This window comes from Chiloscyllium plagiosum, unplaced genomic scaffold (genome assembly GCF_037043375.1).
Source record: "Chiloscyllium plagiosum isolate Xiang-an unplaced genomic scaffold, Cpla_swu_hap1 HiC_scaffold_35, whole genome shotgun sequence".
Classification (NCBI taxonomy): domain Eukaryota; kingdom Metazoa; phylum Chordata; class Chondrichthyes; order Orectolobiformes; family Hemiscylliidae; genus Chiloscyllium; species Chiloscyllium plagiosum.
In genome coordinates, this window is record NW_028270173.1 from 24542837 (window position 1) to 24564991 (window position 22155).

Below are 22155 nucleotides of genomic sequence, written 5' to 3' on the forward strand. Positions count from 1 at the left end.
AAGGGGGGGTTGTGTGTGTGTGTGGGGGGGGTTGTGTGTGGGGGGGAAGGAGGGTTGTGTGTGTGGGGGGGAGGGGTGATTATGTGTGGGGGGGGTTGTGTGTGTGGGGGAGGGGTGTGTGTGGGGGTGGGGGGTTGTGTGTTTGGGGGGGTTGTGTGTGTGGGGGAGGGGGGTTGTGTGTCTGGGGGGTGTTGTGTGTGTGGGGGAGTGGGGGTTGTGTGTGTGGGGGGGGTTGTGTGTGTGTGTGGGGGAGGGGGGTTGTGTGTGGGGGGGGAGCAGGGGGTTGTGTGTGTGGGGGGAGGGGTGTGTGTGGGGGAGAGGGGGGGTTGTGTGTGTATGGGGAAGGGGTGTGTGTGGGGGGGAGGGGAGTGTGTGTGGGGGAGGGGTGTGTGTGGGGGGGGAGGGGGTTGTCTGTTTGGTGGGGAGAGGGGGTGTGTGGGGGGAGGGGGGTTGTGTGTGTGGGGTGCGTGTGGGGGGGGGAGGGGTGGTTGTATGTGTGCGGTGGAGGGGGGGTTGTGTGTGGGGGGAGGGTGTGTGTGTGGGGGGTTGTGTGTGGGGGGGAGGGGGTGGTTGTGTGTGTGGGGTGAGGGGGTGGGTGTGTGTGAGGGAGGAGGGTGTGTGTGTGTGGGGGGAGGAGGTGGGTGTGTGGAGGGAGGGGGTGGTTGTGTGTGTGTCGGGGGAGGGGGTTGTGTGTGTGGGGAGGGGGAGGGGTTATGTGTGTGGGGGGGAGGGGTGTGTGTGGGGGGGGAGGGGGGATGTGTGTGTGGTGGGAGGGATGTGTGTGTGAGCGGGGAGGGTTGTGTGTGTGGGAGGGCTGGGGTTGTGTGTGTGTGGGGGGTCTGGGGGTGTGTGTGTGGGGGCGGGGGGGGGGGGTGAAGAGAAAGGCTACTCCTGTCACAGTGATCGATTCAGGGGAATCCTCCGCCCTCTACACACCGTGCCCCAGAAAACACAGAAACACACGTGTCTATTGCCCACCTCCCAGTGTGGGCACTGTCTTTACCCCCAACTCCCACCCCAGAGGGGGAAAGCAAGCCTGTTCCAGGAGAGAGAGGGAGAGAGCCCACCAATGGTAACTAGCGGGAGTTGCCTACACTAACTGGGAACCCCTCACTGAATGGATGGAAATTAATTCTTCTCTCCCATTCAGAACCAGGGACGCTCCGCTTTCTCCAAAAATCGGAAGCAATTTCATTTTTTTAAATCTGTATTTGTGTGAAGTTAATGTTGATTAATGCACAGCACTTCAAAAATATATACTCCGTTCGTGAACATATATATCATTCTGCACAATAGCAAATTAAGTAAACAAGCCAGACATTGGAGTTCCCAGGTCACTGAATATTACTGGACCCTCTGCACTTTCCACAAACGCGTTGTCACTGAGAATCAGCGAGTTTGCTTTGTTTGTTGGGGGAGGGCGGGTAGGGGATTTCCGAGTTACTTTTGCCAAACTCATCAACACTGTTATAAACAGGGGTTTCGCAATCTGAATTGCAACCCGACTTCGAGCTGAGGCTGGCCAATCCTCTGCTCATAAAATCTGGTGATGTGTGTTTACCCAATAAAACTATTCAAGGTTTGAAATACCGCTATCAAATTGCACTACCTTCTTCTCTTGCCAGTTTCTCTACTCTTGACCCTGGAAATAAAGCCCCTCATGTCTGGCACAACATCAATCCTTTGTCTTCTGCATTTTGGCATGAGTGTGACACCCTTTTTTTAAAAAAGCAAAAAAAAATTAACTTTACAAAAATATAAAATTACTGAAAATACAACCGTTAACATATACCAGTATAATAAAAAACACATATTACAATACAACTACTGTCTATTAACTACTAACCTACCCTATAATACAAAACAAATCCTAACACTGTGCAAAACAACACAAATAAATAAGTGACTCCCTCCCAGAGGAGGGAGACCAGAATTGCACGCAATATTCCAACAGTGGCATAACCAATGTCCTGTACAGCCGCAACATGACCCCCCAACTCCTGTACTCAATACTCTAATCAATAAAGGAAGGCATACCAAACGCCTTCTTCACTATCCTATCTACCTGCGACTCCACTTTCAAGGAGCTATGAACCTGCACTCCAAGGTCTCTCTGTTCAGCAACACTCCCTAGGACCTTACCATTAAGTGTATAAGTCCTGCTAAGATTTGCTTTCCCAAAATGCAGCACCTCGCATTTATCTGAATTAAACTCCATCTGCCACTTCTCAGCCCATTGGCCCATCTGGTCCAGATCCAGTTGTAATCTGAGGTAACCCTCTTCGCTGTCCACTACACCTCCAATTTTGGTGTCATCTGCAAACTTACTAACTGTACCTCTTATGATTGCATCCAAATCATTTATGTAAATGACAAAAAGTAGAGGGCCCAGCACCAATCCTTGTGGCACTCTACTGGTCACTGGCCTCCAGTCTGAAAAACAACCCTCCACCACCACCCCCTGTCTTCTACCTTTGAGCCAGTTCTGTATCTAAATGGCTAGTTCTCCCTGTATTCCATGAGATCTAACCTTGCTCATCAGTCTCCCATGGGGAACCTTGTCGAACGCCTTACTGAAGTCCATATAGATCACATCTACTGCTCTGCCCTCATCAATCCTCTTTGTTTCAATCTGAATTGTGGAGGGATTTCTTCAGTCGGAGGGTGATGAATCTGTGGAACTCATTGCTGCAGCAGGCTGTGGGAGGCAGATCATTGACTGCCTTTAAGACAGAGATAAATGGCTTCTTGGTTCGTAAAGGAATCAAATGTTATTTCAGGAGAAGGCAGGACAATAGGGTTAGGAAGCATGTTGGCCATGATTAAATGACAGATGAGACCCAGTGCACCAAACGGCCAAATTCTACTCCTATATTTTATGGTATGCACCGCTGCTACTGAGCAGAGGTATCAGAGGGTTAGCGAATGTGGTAATTCCTCCCTGCTCCATCCTGAACGGTGTCAAGATTCTTGCTTGTTGGTGGAGTTGTCCTTATCCACGTGTACACAGGGTTGGAGGCAGTATTTAATCAGCAGGTCCTAGAGTGGGACTTGAACCTGGCATTATCTGGTTCAGAGGTAAAAGTGCTACCCACCGGGTCACTCCAATTTCTCCTTTTAGTAACAAGACACAAGTTCAAATGTAAAGTAAAATAGAACTCCACAGGAAATTTTATTTTTATTTACATCACACAATATATTACACACAGCTTACATGAACTGTATGACTTTAAAATTGCAATACAAAACTTTTGTTTGCAAAAAAATGCATGTAAAACTTACATCCTTCCCTTTGGGTGAAATGATTGTTGTAATGTTTTTCCATGATCTTAATGTGTCATTCCTGCTACATACAATCGCCGTTCTCCCAAACAGATCTTTGAATAAGAATCTGTCATTGGTTTTGTATTGTTCAACAAATTTACAAATGACAAAGGTGTTTTGCTTCTGAAGGTCTAGCTGATTTCCTGAACTATTACTGTTTCCACATCAGTGTAGGTGCATCCTCACTTGTCAGGTTACAGCAGTTCAAGAAAATCTCACATGCATCAAGTGTTAATGTACAACTATTAGTGTGGACACCAGATCTCACAAGTCGAGAATGAACAATAATAATGCAGGTTAGTGCATGCTAAATCGCCCATAGTGTTAGGTGAATGTAGAGGAATGGGTCTGGGTGGGTTGCTCTTTGGCGGGTCGGTGTGGACTTGTTGGGCTGAAGGGCCTGTTTCCACGCTAAGTAATCTAATCTAATAAGCAAATAGCTGACTCTTGCTAAGCTAGTTGTAGCCAGTAAGTGCCTTGTTAACATTTTTCAGACAAATAATATTTAAATGCAATAACTTAACAAAAACAAACACGATCTATGATCTTCTGGGATAGAGATGCACTTGGAGAAAGTACTTTCTGGCAGTCTTAGCACTAAACAATTGATGACTCCCCACCAAGGACACTATTGTCCGAGGTTCCAGCTCTTGGATTTCCAAACCAGGAGAAACAGCATCCCATAAAACCCTGAGAGTATGGGGAATGTTTCAAAGAGATCACCTCTTATCCATTTCACCTTCAGAGGGTATCCATCTAATGTATATCAGCCTTTTGTCTTCAGATAGTCTCTTCATCCCAGGATCAATCTGGTGAACCTCTGCTTTACTGCCTCCATTAGCTCTGTATCCTTCTTAAATATGGAGACCTAACTGACACAGTGTTCCAGCGGTGGTCTCACTGAAGCCACACACAACTGTAGCAAGACTTCTTTCTTCCAATTCCCTTGCAATAGAGACCAAGACGTTGTTCACTTCGTCGAACTGATTCCCGTACCTGCATGCTAACTTTCAGACTAAACGTCAATACAAATTAACTGCAAAAAGCTCCTGGCTGGGAACGGCCTGAGGCAGTGTAGTGACATTAGGAAGGGAAATGCAGAGAGGATTGGGTATTGCTGCTGCACAATTAGAAGCTGAAAGTTTCATGGGAGTGAGAGTAACGGCGTGGAAGGAGACTGAGGGTCTATTAGAACACTTGGCCAGGAAATATAGGCCAGTTTTCAGAAGATCCCAACCATGAAGAAAGAGGCCCTTTGATTCTGCACTGAACCTTCGGAGAAAACCTCCTTCAGACAGAACCCTGACCCTATAACCCTGCATTTCCCATGGCTGATCCACCTAACCTGCACATCGGATAGGACATGCTTTAATGTCACATGTGCTCAAGTACAGGAGTACATGAAAAGTTCTGCAATGTTGCCTCTTAGGGAACCGTCTTTAGGTACAAGTACCCAGTACAAATCTTAGACGCAAAAGAGGAATAATAAGAAAAGTAACTGAATTACATTAGTTTTTAAAGGATAGGTTAGAAATAAGACACAGTTAAAGCATTGACATTGCTTTCCTGGGCACTAAGAGGCAATTGGTCAATTCACCTAGCCTGCACATCTTTGGATTGTAGGAGGAAACCCAAGCAGATGTTGTGAGAACGTTTTGGAGTCCTTGTTAGTGACACAACGTTAACTACCAGAATAGACTCAAGTCTGGTGTAGCAGGGAAAGGCAGAGTAATAGCAATCTATTGGACTGAAAGACAGGCAGGAAGCACAGATTAAAGAGGAGGAAAGTTGAAACACTGACGGATGCAAACGTGAGGACTGCAGATGCTGGAAACCAGAGGCTAGATCAGAGTGGTGATGGTAAAGCACAGCAGGTTAGGCAGCATCCGAGGAGCAGGAAAATCGATGTTTCGGGCAAAAGCCCTTCATCAGGAATGGAGGCAGGGAGCCTCCAGGTTGGAGAGATAAGTGGTGGTGGTGGGGGGGAGGGGGGGGGGGTGGGGTGGGGGGGGGCGCTGGGAAGAAGGTAGCAAAGAGTACCTGCGGGTTGCAGTGAGAGAGAGAGACTCACTGAGATTCTTATGGAGGGAGGAGGAGAACCTCTTCAAGGGAAGCATCCTTGCAAGAGAATTCGCAGTAAGATTAAAATTCAGCTAGGCAAAAGTGAGGACTGCAGATGCTGGAAACCAGGGGGCAAAAGTGAGAAAAACATGACTCCGTTGTGTGAGACCACAGAGATCACAAGAACTCTCAAACCATTCTGTCTCACAAGTACAAATGTCATTTCTCACATGTTTTCAAACATTGAATTTAAAATGCTTCTTCCAATGGTGGCAACAGCAGCCCCATACTAAAGGCAATTCAACTCTGGGAGCATCGTTTCTGGATATAGCTGCAGTGTGACTGGCTGTGACCGGCTCTTCTTCAATAGGAAGATTAATCAGCAAGTTCAAGGGTTGCTTGTTCTCCTGCTACAGACAAAAGAAAGGAAAATCATGAATTATGACATCAGGCAACAGAAAACGCTGACTTTTCACAAAATATCCAAGAAAGTTTCTTAAACTCGCAATATATATAAAAAAAGCCAATGTTTTTGAAACTTTCAATCTTTTTCATTTTAGGCAGTCGCTTACAGGATGTGGATGTCACGGCCTGGGCGAGTATTATTACCCATCCCAAGATTAGATTAGATTACTTACAGTGTGGAAACAGGCCCTTCAGCCCAACAAGTCCACACCGACCCGCCGAAGCGCAACCCACCCAGACCCATTCCCCTACATTTTCCCCTACATTTACCCCTTCACCTAACACTATGGGCAATTTAGCATGGCCAATTCACCTAACCTGCACATCTTTGGACTGTGGGAGGAAATCGGAGCGCCCGGAGGAAACCCACGCAGACACGGGGAGAATGTGCAAACTCTACACAAACAGTCGTCTGAGGCAGGAATTAAACCCGGTTCTCTGGCGCTGTGAGGCAGCAGTGCTAGCCACTGTGCCAGCCACTGTGCCACCCTCGAGAAGGTGGTGGCAAGCTGCGTTTGTTTTAAACCGCTGCGGTTTATTTGATAGTGGGAACACCCACGATGCTATCAGGGAGGGAGTTGCAGGATTTTGACCCATCGTTGCTGAAGAACTGATGATGTCGTCCCAGATCAGGATGGTGTATGGTTTGGTGGCAGCTTCCACAAGATGGTGTTCACCGGGAGATCACACGTCAAAAAAAACCTTGGTGAGTGCAACTTGTGGATGGTCACGACGACCACTGTGTGGGGGGTAGTGACAGGGAGTGAATATGTGGTGCCAATCAAGTGGGCTGCTTTGTCCTGGATTTAGATTAGATTCCCTACAGTGTGGCCCAACAAGTCCACACCGACCCTGCGAATAGCAACCCACCCAGACCCATTCCCCAACATTTACCCCTGACTTATGAAACTAACACTATGGGCAACTTAGCACTGCCCATTCACCTAACCTGCACATCTTTGGACTGTGGGAGGAAACCGGAGCACCTGGAGGAAACCCACACAGACACGGGGAGAATGTGCAAACGCCACACAGAGTGTCACCCGAGGCTGGAATTGAACCTGGGACCCTGGTGCTGTGAGGCTAACCACTGAGCCACTGTGGATGGTTTGGAGCTTTTGTTATGTACAAGAAAGGAGTGCCTTTGGTTTCTTTGCTGGATAGAGTCAACTTTAATATTGTTTATTTCTTCATGTGCTACTATACAGAGCCAAACTACTTTAGTAACTCTGATTTTTAATGAGTAAAGTGTGTTTTTAAAGTAAATAAAAACATTGCTGGAGCTGCACACAGTCAGGCAAGAGGGGAGTATTCCGTCACACTCCTAACTTGGGCCTTTAAGGTTGCATCATTTCATATTTGTGCTTTTTAAATGCGGTGGACTGAAATGGGAAAGAACCGATTTATAACCAATGTTTGAAAGGGAGGCTATATCTCTTGAAACCAAGTAACCTGACACCTGAGTCAAGCATTTTTAGAATGTTGCAACTTTTAAAAAAAGGGTTTTGTGATTTACACATGAAAGAAGTGAAACTATCACTGTATTCTAACAGATGAAAGGCTTAACAGACAATCAATTTTTCAATGTATAATTTCAGTTACATCACACTGTAAATTTTTGCTATAAATTCTGTGTTACGATCGAGCCCTCCACAATCACCTGATGAAGGAGCGTCGCTCCGAAAGCTAGTGTGCTTCCAATTAAACCTGTTGGACTATAACCTGGTGTTGTGTGATTTTTAACTTTGTACACCCCAGTCCAACACCGGCATCTCCAAATCATTGTTTGAACAAGCAGACACAAGAGAAACAGAGCGAGTGGGGAGTTCTATATTTAGATGCAGCTCTGATTTCGAGCAAAAAGTTGACTGGTGACTCATCATTGAGTTTCCCCCATCCCCCCATGCCTCTGCCTCCCCCTTCCTTCCACTGTTCCCTGCCACCAACTGGATTCATTCCTCCCACTGACCAACCAGTTTGTACCCTCTACCTGTCTTCACCTATCCCCCACCTCACCACCCTGTCTCTGCCATCCACTTCATCTGCAGCTCTCCCTAAACCCACCCACAGTCCTGAAGGGGGGGGGGGGTTACACCCGAAACGTCGGCTTACTGTGCTCTTCCAGCCTCCTGCCTGGCTACTTTGGATTCCAGCACCTGCAGTTTGTTTGTCCCTGTGTATTAGTGAGCAATTATCAATTGTAAGGGCACGCTGCCTGCCCACGACGAGCTGGGTGTTGCGTAAGTGAACGCTGCCTAGGGCTAGGAACAAGATACAGAGAAGAGATCTGATCTTGAAGGGCTCAGGAGTGGTTTCCTCTTTTCTACAGTCAAGACTAAAACTATTCACCAGAAGACCCAGTTTATCTTTCCTGCAGCCATTGCTGTTAGCGCTGACTTTTAATTGTTAAGTCAGAGAGATTTTCACGGGGAAACAGCCACCCTCTGCCTCTTGCAAACTACAAGAAGCATCAGAGAAAGACCACTAATGACATCTTTTATATCTTTCCCCTCTCACCTAGTTCTGGACTCCCCTCCCCTGGAAATGGCAGGCGGTGGCCAGTGGGGTACCGCAGGGATCAGTGCTGGGACCGCAGTTTTTTACAATATACATTAATGTTATACATGATGGTATTAAAAGTAATATTAGCAAATTTGCTAATGATACAAAGCTGGGTGGCAGGGTGAAATGTGAGGAGGATGTTAGGAGATTACAGGGTGACCTGGACAGGTGAGTGGACAGATGCATGGCAGATGCAGTTTAATGTGGATAAATGTGTGGTTATCCACTTTGGTGGCAAGAACAGGAAGGCAGATTCCTACCTAAATGGAGTCAAGTTAGGTAAAGGGGCAGTACAACAAAATCTAGGTGTTTTTGTACATCAGTCAATGAAAGCAAGCATGCAGGTACAGCAGGTAGTGAAGAAGGCTAATAGCATGCTGGCCTTCATAACAAGAGGAATTGAGTATAGAAGCAAAGAGGTTCTTCTGCAGCTGTACAGGGCCCTGGTGAGACCACACCTGGAATATTGTGCACAGTTTTGGTCTCTAAATTTGAGTAAAGACATTCTGGCTATTGAGGTAATGCAGTGTAGGTTCACGAGGTCAATTCCCGGAATGGCAGGACTGTCTTACGTTGAAAGATTGGAGCAACTGGGCTTGTATACCCTTGAGTTTAGAAGGATGAGAGGGGATCTTATTGAGACATATAAGATTATTAAAGGATTGGACACTCTGGAGGCAGGAAGCAGGTTTCTGCTGATGGGTGAGTCCCGAACCAGAGGACACAGTTTAAAAATAAGGGGTAGGCCATTTAGAACAGAGTTGAGGAGAAACGTCTTCACCAGAGAGTGGTGGGTGTATGGAATGCTCTGTCCCAGAAGGCAGTGGAGGCCAAGTCTCTGGATACTTTCAAGAAAGAGTTGGATAGAGCTCTTAAGGATAGTGGAATCAAGGGTTATGGGGATAAGGCAGGAACAGGATACTGATTAGATTAGATTAGATTAGATTACATTACAGTGTGGAAACAGGCCCTTCGGCCCAACAAGTCCACACCGACCCGCCGAAGCACAACCCACCCATACCCCTACATTTACCCCTTACCTAACACTACGGGGAATTTAGCATGGCCAATTCACCTGACCTGCACATCTTTGGACTGTGGGAGGAAACCGGAGCACCCGGAGGAAATCCACGCAGACACGGGGAGAACATGCAAACTCCACACAGTCAGTCGCCTGAGTCGGGAACTGAACCCGGGTCTCTGGCGCTGTGAGGCAACAGTGCTAACCACTGTGCCACCGTGCCACCCACAAAGGATGAGGATGATCAGCCATGACCATAATGAATGGTGGTGCTGGCTCGAAGGACAGAATGGCCTACTCTATTGTCTAAAAAAGACCTTAACTATTCACCCTTTCTAAGCCCCTCAGGATCTTCTAAACCTCTATAAAGGTCACCCCTTGGCCTCCGACGTTCCAGGGAAAACAGCCCCTGCCTATTCGGCCTCTGTCTACAACTCAAACCCTCCAACTCTGGCAACTTCCTTTTAAGTCTTTTCTGAACCCTTTCAAGTTTCACAACACCTTTCCTATAGCAGGGAGACCATGCAGCCATCTTGTTTAATGCTTGAGGCAGCATTAGCCTAGTAATATTGTCACTGGACTGGCAATCCCAAGGCTGCAGGTAATGTCCTGGAGCAGGAGTAGGCCAATGAGCCCCATCTGCTCTTCATTGTGACCATTGGCTGAGCATCCAACTCAACAAGCAGTCCCCGCTTTTCCCTCACATCATCTTGATCCCTTTAGTTACCAGATCCAACTGCTTGTGAAACACAAGTTGGACAAATTTTTCCTGGGGAAACGCTTTGGCCTGAGAGGTTGGACTTTCGTTCTGGGGTAGCAGGGTTCCCCTGGAGTCAGACTGGGAAACCCCAGAATGAGGGAGGTGGAGGCTGTGGACATTGGAGCTGGGCTGTACAGAAAGTCTCACAGAATCCCTACAGCGTGAAATCAGGATACTTGGCCTAACGGGTCCACACTGACCCAAAGAGTAACCCCACCCAGACCCATTCCCCTATCTTATTACTCGACGGTGACTTAACCTACACATCCCTGAACACTATCGGGCAATTTAGCATGGCCAATCCAAACGGCCTGCAAATCTTTGGATTGTGGAAGGAAACCAGAGCATCCGGTGGAAAACCATGCAGACACGAGGAGAACGTGCAAACGCCACACAGTTGCCAGAGGCTGGAATCGAACCCGGGTCCCTGGCGCTGTGAGGCAGCGGCGCTAACCACTGAGCCACCGTGTCACCTCTGTCTTTCCCCCAGCCCCCATGTCAAAGCTATTTAAGAAACGATTAGAGCATAAAAAAAACAACAGCACTATTCCCTCTCCACCTGGTGTGTGTGTGTGAGTGTGTGTGTGCACGCGTGCGTATGCGCGTCTGTGTCTGTGTGTATACATACACGCATGTGCATGCATGTACTTAAACACCTTTGAGAACAGGAGTGGGGACATTACGCTGAGACTGTTCAGGACGTTGGTGAGGCCCCTTCTGGAATTCTGCATGCAGTTCCGTCTTCCCTGTTACAGGAAGGAGGTCAGTGAACTGCAGAGGGTTTAGAAAAGATTGACCAGGATGTTGCCAGGAATGGAGGATTTGAGCTATGAAGGAGAGGCCGGATAGGGACATTTTCTTCCCGGGAGTACAGGAGGTGGGCTTCGAGAGGTTTATAAAAATCAGGAGGAGTACAGATAAAAGTGAATGGCAGGTGTCTTCTCCCTAGGGTGGGGAATTTCAAAACTAGGGGACATATTTTTAAAAAGTGAGAGGATAAAGATTAAAAATAAAGACACGAGGGGCAATTTCTTTTACAGAGATTGGTTCCTGTGTGGAGTGAGCTTCCAGAGGAAGTGGTAGATGAGGGGTACAGTTACAATGTTGAAAAGACTCCTACGTGAATGGGAGAGGTTGGGAGGGATATGGGTCAGGAGCAGGCAGGTGGGACTAGCTCAGTTCTGGATTATGGTCTGCATGGACTAGTTGGACTGAAGCGTCTGTTCCTGTGCTGTATGACTCTACGACCATGCTGCGTCCCTTCCTCCTTGGGCGGTCCCTCTGAACTGAGGGAGACCCGTTTCCACGGCGATTCAGCCTATTCTGTGATTACTGACAAGTCCGGCACACAAACTGCAGATGCTTCCGTGAGTCACTTGGGATGGGTGCGGACTTTTGACCTGTTCAGACTGCTTTAAGGACTTGTCTGCTGGGAGTCACCCATTGCTACAGAGTTCTGGGCAGGACAACTGTTTCTGGAGTTTGGTGCGAGGCTGGCGGCACAGTGGCACAGTGGTTAGCCCTGCTGCCTCACATTGCCAGGATCCCAGGTTCGATCCCAGCCTCAGGCGACTGACTGTGTGGAGTTTACACATTCTCCCCGTGTCTGTGTGGGTTTCCTCCGGGTGCTCCGGTTTCCTCCCACAGTCCAAAGATGTGCAGGTCAGGGTGAACTGGCCATCCTAATTTGTCCATAGTTATTAGGTGCAATAGTCAGAGGGAAATGGGTCTGAGTGGGTTACTCTTCGGAGGGTCAGTGTGGACTGGTTGGGTCAAATAGCCTGTTTCCACACTGTAGGGATTCTAATCGAAAATAATCTAATCTTTCAAGGAGATGTCTCCCCAGCGGAGATGGATTTCAGTGACTGGTGCCTCAATGCTGGTCAGAGACGCTGACCTCAGAGAAGATGCTGCAGTCGGACCATTTTCCCAGCCAGCAGGTTCAGAGGAATGGCTGGCTACACCTCTCCGGTGACTTTCGAGCTGCTTAGTTTAGGTTCCTCAAGTTTAAAAGTTGAAGGACACAGGGTAGCCCATTGAGGACTGAGATAAGGAGGAACGCCTTCACCCAGACAGTGGGTGAGCCTATGAAGTTCATTGCCACAGGGAGCAACTGAGACCCAAAAAAACATCAAATGCCTTCGAGGAGGAGTTTGATCTCGGTCTTGGGGCTAAAGAGACGAAAGCGTACGGGGAAAAAGCAGGAACAAGATACTTAGTTGGATGGTCAGCCATGATCATATCGAATGACAGCGCAGGCTCTAAAGGACCGAATGGCGTACTCCCGTTCCCATTTTCCAGACTGTATTTTCTTATACTCAGTTAAAACTCGTGGTTAGACAGTATAGCGGACTGTGTAGAATCTCCCAACACATAGCCCCAGTGTTAAGTGTACACATGTCAGTGTACCTTTAAGGTACATGGTCAGAAGGTCATTACTGTATCCTAGTATATGACCTGAGGGTACAAAGGTCTCATACTCCACCTTAGCCCAGAATCACTTGAATGCTTTGGGAAGCAGAGGCGACTCAACACTGTTGTGCTTTCATCTAAATTTTGTGCATAATACAGTTTAGCTGCAATACACATCTGCTCCATCCTTCAATATCACAACATCAACCCCCTCCCCCACCCCAGTTCCTTACGTTCCAAGGGATGATATAAGCACTGCCACATCAGGTAAACTCTCCCGCTAGAGACAGATAGCCCATCATCCCACAGTCCCAAATGGAAAATCCCAGTCAGTCACAGTTGCTGTGTCTGTTCCAATAGTTTGGTACAACCTGTTACTCCATCCACATTACTTACATGAAATGCTGAGCAAAAGGGGATCAAAAAGACAACTAACTGCACCACCATAGCAAGAATTAGACTCGTTTGGAGATTGGGAGCTGGCTCACACCCATTACCTGCAATCAATAACAGAATTAAAAACATCAATTGCAGATCTAATCAGCACGTGAGGTGACAGACTCACTAGAATGCATTGAGGACGGTTATGATGTAACATATTCTTTTTGACACACACACACATACAGACGGACACAGACACAGACACACACACAGCTCATTACACCCTCATTAGAGGGATCTTGGTTATATCAATACTTAGAAATCCACGGCTCCACATCTGCTGCCCATGTTATTTTCTGCACTATATTTGGTTGGACACAGTATGGAAAGAGGTCCAACTCTTCCATGCTCATGCTGACCAGATATATCCAAAATTAATCTCGTCCCATTTGCCAGCATTTCTTCCTATACCCATCCAAGTGCCCTTTAAGTGTTACAATTGCAGCAGCCTGCATCACTTCCTCTGCATGGAAAAAGTTGCCCCTTTTAGATCTTTCCCCTCTCACCTTAAAACTAGTTCTGGACTCCCCTCCCCTGTGAAACAAGACCTGTCTACTTACCCTATCCATGCCCCTCCTGATTTTATAAACCACTATAAGGTCACCCCTCAGCCTCCGTCGCTCCAGGGAAAACAGTCCCAGCCTATTCAGCCTCTCCCTTTAGCTCAAACTCTCCAGTCCTGTCAACATCCTTGTAAATCTTTTCTGAACCCTTTCAAGTGTCACAACACCTTTCCTAAAGCAGAGAGACCATGCAGCCATCTTGTTTAATACTTGCGAAGGTATTGGCGTAGTAATATTTTGTCACGAGACTGGTAATCCAGATGCTCCAGGTAACGTTCTAAGGACACAGGCTCGAACCCCGCCACAGCACAGAGTGGAACTTGTATTCAATAAATACATTATAGAAATGTTAAAAAACTCTAATCGTGACCACAGAACCATTGTTGAGTGTCATAAAAAATTGGAAATCACACAACACCAGGTTATAGTCCAATAGGTTTAATTGGAAGTGCACTAGCTTTCGGAGCGACGCTCCTTCATCAGGTGGTAGTGGAGGGCTCGATCCTAACACACAGAATTTAGAGCAAAAATTTACAGTGTGATGTAACTGAAATTATACATTGAAAATTTCAGTTACATCACACTGTAAATTTTTGCTATAAATGAAGGAGCGTCGCTCCGAAAGCTAGTGTGCTTCCAATTAAACCTGTTGGACTATAACCGGGTGTTGTGTGATTTTTAACTTTGTACACCCCAGTCCAACACCGGCATCTCCGAATCATAAAAAAATTGGTTTCACGAGTGTCCTTTAGGGAAGGAGATCTGCCATCCATCCATACATAAATGACCTGAAGGAAGGTATACAAATTTGCAGATGACATGAAGATTAGTGGAGTAGCAGATAGTGAAGGGGACTGTCAGAGAATGCAGCAGAATACAGATAGATTGGAGAGTTGGGCAGAGGGAGTTCAATCGGGCAAATGCGAGGTGATGCAGTTTGGAAGATCCAATTCAAGAGTGAACTAGACAGTAAATGGAAAAGTCTGGGGGAAAACTGATGTACAGAGAGATCTGGGTGTTCAGGTCCACTGTTCCCTGAAGGTGACAACGCAGGTCAGTAGAGTGGTAAAGGCAGCCTATGGCATGCTTTCCTTCACTGGATGGGGTATTGAGTACAAGAGTTGGCAGGTCATGTTCCCGTTGTATAGGACTTTGGTTCGGCCACATTTGGAACACTGCATACAATTCTGGTTGCCACATTACCAACAGGATGTGGACGCTTTGGAGAGGGTGCAGGGAGGTTCACCAGGATGTTGTCTGGGATGGAGGGTGCTAGTTATGACAAGAGGCTGAGTAGATTAGGAATATTTTCATTGGAAAGGAGGTTGGGGGTGGGGGGGCACCTGACTGAGGTCTATAAAATCATGAGAGATATAGACAGGAGGATAGCAAGAAGCTTTCCCCCCCCCCCCCCCCCAGAGTGGGGGACTCAATTACTCAGGGTCATAGGTTCAAGGTGAGAGGGGAAAGGTTTAAAGGTGATAGAGTCACAGACATGTACAGCAGGGAAACAGACCCTTCGGTCCAACCCGTCCATGCCGACCAGATATCCCAGCCCAATCCATTCCCACAAGCCAGCACCCGGCCCATATCCCTCCAAACCTTTCCTAATCATATACCCATCCAGGTGCCTTTTAAATGTTGCAATTGTACCAGCCTCCACCACTTCCTCTGGCAGCTAATTCCATACACGTATTACCTTCTGTCTGAAAGAGTTGCCCCTTAGATCTCTTTTATATCTTTCTCCTCTCATTCTAAACTTACACCCTCTAGTTCTGGACTCCTCCACCTCAATAGACCTTGCCTATTTACCTTATCCATGCCCCTCATGATTTTATAAGGTCACCTTATAAGGTCCTGTTGTAATCGGAGGTAACCCTCCAATTTTGGTATCATCGGCAAACATACTAACTGTACCTCTTATGCTCGCATCCAAATCATTTATAAAAATGATGAAAAGTAGTGGACCCAGCACCGATCCTTGTGGCACTCCACTGGTCACAGGCCTCCGGTCTGAAAAACAACCCTCCACCACCACCCCCTGTCTTCTACCTTTGAGCCAGTTCTGTATCCAAATGGCTAGTTCTCCCTGTATTCCATGAGATCGAACCTTGCTCACCAGTCTCCCATGGGGAACCTTATCAAATACCTTACTGAAGTTCATATAGGTCACATCTACCACTCTGCCCTGATCAATCCTCTTGGTTACTTCTTCAAAAAACTCAATCAAGTTTGTGAGGCATGATTTCCCACGCACAAAGCCATGTTGACTATCCTGAATAAGTCCTTGCCTTTCCAAATACATGTACATCCTGTCCCTCAGGATTCCCTCCAACAACTTGCCCACCACTGAGGTCAGGCTCACTGGTCTATAGTTCCTTGGCTTGCCTTACCACCCTTCTTAAACAGTGGCACCACGTTTGCCAACCTCCAGTCTTCCGGCACCTCACCTGTGACTATCGATGATACAAATATCTCAGCAAGAGGCCCAGCAATCACTTCTCTAGCTTCCCACAGAGTTCTCGGGTACACCTGAACAGGTCCTGGGGATTTATCCACTTTTATGCATTTCAAGACATCCAGCACTTCTTCCTCTGTAACATGGACATTTTTCAAGATGTCACCATCTATTTCCCTACATTCTATATCTTCCATGTCCTTTTCCAAAGTAAACACTGATACAAAATACTCGTTTAGTATCTCCCCCATCTCATGCGACTCCACACAAAGGCCACCTTGCTGATCTTTGAGGGGCCCTATTCTCTCCCTAGTTACCCTTTTATCCTTTTTGCATTTGTAAAAACCCTTTGGATTCTCCTTAACTCTATTTGCCAAAGCTATCTCATGTCCCCTTTTTGCCCTCCTGATTTCTCTCTTAAGTATACTCCTACTTCCTTTATACTCTAAGGATTCATCTAACATATGCTTCCTTCTTTTCTTAACCAAACCCTCAGTTTCTTTAGTCATCCATCACTCCCTATATCTACCAGCCATTCCTTTCACCCTAACAGGAATACTTTCTCTGGACTCTCCTGATCTCATTTCTGAAGGCTTCTCATTTTCCAGCCGTCCCTTTACCTGCCCCCAATCAGCTTTTGAAAGTTCTTGCCTGATACCGTCAAAATTGGCCTTTCTCCAATTTAGAACTTCAACTTTTAGACCTGGTCCATCATTTTCCATCATTATTTTAAATCTAATAGAATTATGGTCGCTGGCCCCAAAGTGCTCCCCCACTGACACCTCAGTCAGCTGCCCTGCAAGACAAGAAAATTGTCTCGTACACATTTAACAAATTCCTCTCCATCTAAACCCTTAACTCTATGGCAGTCCCAGTCTATGTTTCAAAAGTTAAAATCCCCTACCATAACTACCCTATTATTCTTACAGATAGCTGAGATATCCTTACAAGTTTGTTTCTCATTTTCCCTCTGACTATTAGGGGGTCTATAATACAATCCCAATAAGGTGATCATCCCTTTCTTATTCCTCAGTTCCACCCAAACAGCATCCCTGGATGTATTTCCAGGAATATCCTCCCTCAGCACAGCTGTAATGCTATCCCTTATCAAAAACGCCACTCCCCCTCCTCTCTTGCCTCCCTTTCTATCCTTCCTGTAGCATTTGTATCCTGGAACATTAAGCTGCCAGTCCTGCCCATCCCTGAGCCATGTTTCTGTAATTGCTATGATATCCCAGTCCCATGTTCCTAACTATGCCCTGAGTTCATCTGCCTTCCCTGTTAGGCCCCTTGCAGTGAAATAAATGCAGTTTAATGTATCAGTCCTACTTTGTTTTCTGTTTTGTCCCTGACTGTTTGACTTGCTCCCTTTCCCAACTGTATCAGTCTCAGATTGATCTCTTTCCTCACTATCTCCCTGGGTCCCAACCTCCCCACCTTACTAGTTTAAATCCTCCTGAGCAGCTCGAGCAAATCTCCCTGCCAGTATATTTGTCCCCTTCCAATTCAGATGCAATCTTCTTGGACAGGTTACTTCTACCCCCAAGACAGTTTACAAATGTGAATCCTTCTCCCATACACCAGCTCCTCAGCCAGACATTCATCTGCTCTACTCTCCAATTCCTGCCCCTCACTAGCTCGCCAGAAATGTATTTGACATGGGAGTACCTTCCACACAGGTCTACCACAGTCTGTGATAGGAACCACTGCATCATCCAAGCAAGCAGTAGATATTTATTTGACAAAGAAGGAAATGCAAAGCAATTTGGTCTAGACTGGAACTAAGCGGATTGGAATAAAAAGGCAATTTATTATCTAAATGGAGAGAAACTTTAAAACGCTTTGGTGCAGAGGGATTTGGGTTTCCTCATGACTGTTACAGAAAACTGATAAACAGGGACAGCAGGTAATTCTTTTTAGATTAGATTAGATTCCCTACCATGTGGAAACAGATCCCTTCGACCCAACCAGTCCACACCGACCCTCCAAAGAGTAACCCACCCAGACCCATTTCCCCTCTGACTAATGCACCTAACACTATTGGCAATTCACCTGACCCTGCACATCTTTGGACTGTGGGAGGAAACCGCAGCACCCGGAGGAAACCCACGCAGACATGGGGAGAATGTGCAAGTTCCACGCAGACAGTCACCCGTGGCTGGAATCAAACCTGGGACGCTGGTGCTGTGAGGCAGCAGTGCTAACCACTGAGCCACCGTGCCACCCCAACAAGGAAGACAAATGGAATTTTGGCATTTATTGCTGAAGGGACTGTGTATAAAAGTCGGGACGTGTTGCTGTAACTGTACAAGGCATTAGTGAGACCGCATCTGGAGTTCCGAGTACAATTTTAGTTCTCCTACTTGAGGAGGGATGTAAACGTACTGGAGGCATGTTCAGAGAAAGTTCACTGGACTAATTCCAGAGACATCAGGCTTGGTTTAAGAAGAGAGGCTGAGCAGTTGTCGGCTTACACCTGCTAGAGTTGAGAAGAACGGGAGGTGATCTAATTGGAGCTGCATCAGACGCCCTTGATGATTGACAAAGTCGATGCAGAGCTGGTGTTATCTCCCATGGGACAAGCTAGAATGACAGGTCATACTTTTCGGAAAAGGGGTAGCAGAGTTAACGCGGAGGAGGAAGAGGGATTACTTCTCTCAAAAGGATTGTGAATCTCTGGAATTCACTACCCCAGATAGTGCAGGACACTCAGTAAGTTTAAGAGTTGGGAGATCGTTTTAATTAGCAATGGGTTTTCGCGTCATGGGGAAGCAAGAGTGGAGTTGAGATGAAATCAGCCATGATCATATTGAATGGTGCAGCAGGCTGGAGGGGCTGAATGGCCTACTTCTGCTCCTAGTTCTTACATTCTGGGACTGATACAGCAAGGAGACGGCAGGGAAACAAATGGGTGAAATGGCCTGATTTTACACTGTAAACTACAATAGACTGATGACTTCCAATGAAAACATGGTAATCTGCTGCCTAATCACACTGACAGGATGTCATGTTCAGAACTGATTCGTTGTCGATAATTTCATCATTAAGACTCACCAGATTGACTAAGCGTTCCAAAAATCAGGATTCCCGACAGACACGGGGCAAGTAAGTCACTGTACAGATCGATTGTGCTCAGGACTAGACTGCAAACTGGAAGCAAAGCAGAGTGCTCACATGTATTAAACACACACAGACTCGGTCGAGAGAAGTACAGGGAAGGTTTCCCGGTTCCTGCACTTAAGATCTTTGGATCAACCCAGATGCAACAAATACCAGAGAGAGTTGGGACCAGGGCAGTACAAATTCCTGTCAGGCTGCCGGCTGCGCCACCAATTCAAAAGTGACAGGGAGAAAATGAAATTGCCTCACGCATCTGCGCACCCTCGCTACCCAGCTTCCCTCAGACAGTCCAGTAAGACCCAGAAGCAAATCCCTTTGCCCCACTATCTTCCTTTCCTGACACTCCCTACATGATGGTGTAAGTGTTGGCTCAACCCAGATTTAGCAGGGCAAGGAAAGGTCAGTAGATAAAGCTGGCAAGTACCCTGGCCCAGTGGGGAAGGAATGCAGCACTGTCAGAGGTGCCATGTTTTAGAGGACATTTCAAACCGAGGTCCCTGATTCCTTTTGAAGATGTACAACACAACCTCGATTATCCAAATTTCAGATTATCCAAACAAGACCTCAAGGTCTCATAAAGCGGCATTAGGCAACTCAGCATTCAGTTAAACAGCATTATGGCGTGCATTGCCAGATAACCGAGAAATGTTGAGATAGTCACAGGTGAGGTGCCGGAAGACTGGAGGTTGGCAAACGTGGTGCCACTGTTTAAGAAGGGCAGTAAAGACAAGCCAGGGAACTATAGACCGGTGAGCCTGACCTCGGTGGTGGGCAAGATGTTGGAAGGAATCCTGAGGAACAGGATATACATGTATTTGGAAAGGCAAGGACTGATTTGGGATAGTCAACATGGCTTTGTGCGTGGGAAATCATGTCTCACAAACTTGATTGCATTTTTTGAAGAAGTAACAAAGAAGATTGATGAGGGCAGAGCAGTAGATGTGATCTATATGAACTTCAGTAAGGCGTTCGACAAGGTTCCCCATGGGAGACTGATGAGCAAGGTTAGATCTCATGGAATACAGGGAGAACTAGCCATTTGGATACAGAACTGGCTCAAAGGTAGAAGACAGAGGGTGGTGGTGGAGGGTTGTTTTCCAGACTGGAGGCCTGTGACCAGTGGGGTGCCACAAGGATCGGTGCTGGACCCTCTACTTTTTGTCATTTACATAAATGATTTGGATGCGAGCATAAGAGGTACAGTTAGTAAGTTTGCAGATGACACCAAAATTGGAGGTGTAGTGGACAGCGAAGAGGGTTACCTCAGATTACAACAGGATCTGGACCAGATGGGCCAATGGGCTGAGAAGTGTCAGATGGAGTTTAATTCAGATAAATGCGAGGTGCTGCATTTTGGGAAAACAAATCTTAGCAGGTCTTTTACACTTAATGGTAAGGTCCTAGGGAGTGTTGCTGAACAGAGAGACCTTGGAGTACAGGTTCATAGCTCCTTGAAAGTGGAGTCGCAGGTAGATAGGATAGCGAAGAAGTTGTTTGGTATGCTTTGGATGGGTATATGAATAGGAAGGGTTTGGAGGGGTATGGGGCAGGTGCTGGCAGGAGGGACTAGATTGGGTTGGGATATCTGGTCGGCATGGACAGGTTGGACCGAAGGGTCTGTTTCCATGCTGTACATCTCTATGACTCTATGAACTGGCACCGGTTTCCGGTTATCCGAACGATCAATTATCTGAATAAAACACTCCCTGCCTGTCTCGTTTGGATAATCGAGGCTGTTCTGTAAAAGGACCCTATGGTATTTTTTCAAAAAAGCAGATCTGAGAGATTTTCCTGGTAACCTGTCCAACATTTACATGCTATCGTATAGACATGCAGCTCAGAAACAGACCCTTCGGTCCGACCAGTCCGTGTTGAACATAATCCCAACCTAAACCAGTCCCACCTGCCTGCCCCTGGCCCATTCCCTTCCAAGCCTTTCCTAATCATGTACTTATCCAAATGTCCCTTAAACATTGTCATTGTACCCACATCCCACCACTTCCTCTGGAAATTCATTCCACACGTGAACCACCCTCTGTACAAAAGATTTGCTCCGCATGTCTTTTTCAAATCTCACTCCTCTCACCTTAACAATGTGCCCCCTAGTCTTGAAACCCCCCCCCCCATCCGAGGGAAAAGGCAACTACCATTAACTCTCTTTGTACCTCTCATTTCTTATCCTCCGAACATTAAAGAGAATTACTTGGCCACTTATCTCATTGATGTGCGTAGTGCCTTACTGTGCTTTGCTTAACGCATGTGCTTCCTGAAACAGGTTCTCACCTCCAGGAAGAACAGTAATTCATTGGCTGTGAACTGTCTGAGGCTGTGAAACGGGCTATGAAAATGCAAGTTAGTCCATATGTACGTAGAATTCTCAATCTGTCTTCTAGGCCTGTGGAAATAATCAGTAATATATCCCCACCACTCTCAAACTGAGCTCGAGAACACAATAAAAATTCACTTCAGTTACAAATACAGGACACAACATTAGGACAAAATCCTTTTTGTTTGAGCCGGCCTGTAATTCCTCAGTGTATGTCTCAGTCACTTGGATTATTAAGAAAAAGCGATAACGTCCCTGAATCAAATCATCTACTTGCAATCAATTTCAAATCAAACTGAACTGTCCATTAGTTTTCCTTATTACATTATATGCCGATTTCTGGGCATCTGGTCCTAGATCCAATCAATGTTTGATAGCATGTAGCCTCATTTGTATAGCGCCTTTCCACTTGTGGGGATTCTTGGAAACGTCTACAATCATTGTTAGATCGATTTCAATATAGAAGGAAGCGTCTCCGCTGTGTTTCGGGTCTCCAGTTTAACGTAACCAAAAAGCAAACCCAAGATGAAATGAGATAAAGGAGTTGTTCTGGAACCTCCTGAGTTTATTTTAAAGTACAGGGGCCTGCTGAAGAAACTTAGGAACAATGTGGTCTCTCATTTCTCTGACGTACAAGTGCTA

General features: G+C 46.5%; 1 pseudogene across 1 annotated transcript in view; it reads right to left on the minus strand.

Moving 5' to 3' along the window:
* Positions 1–5345: 5345 nt before the first annotated feature.
* The window catches only part of LOC122541261 (hepatic and glial cell adhesion molecule-like), a 47908-nt pseudogene continuing 31098 nt past the window's right edge, over positions 5346–22155 (minus strand). The window contains exons 6-8 of the transcript XR_015752979.1: positions 19122–19217; positions 13002–13102; positions 5346–5795 (exon numbers count right to left, since the gene is read on the minus strand). The product of XR_015752979.1 is annotated as a hepatic and glial cell adhesion molecule-like (transcript). The remainder of the gene's footprint in view (positions 5796–13001; positions 13103–19121; positions 19218–22155) is intronic.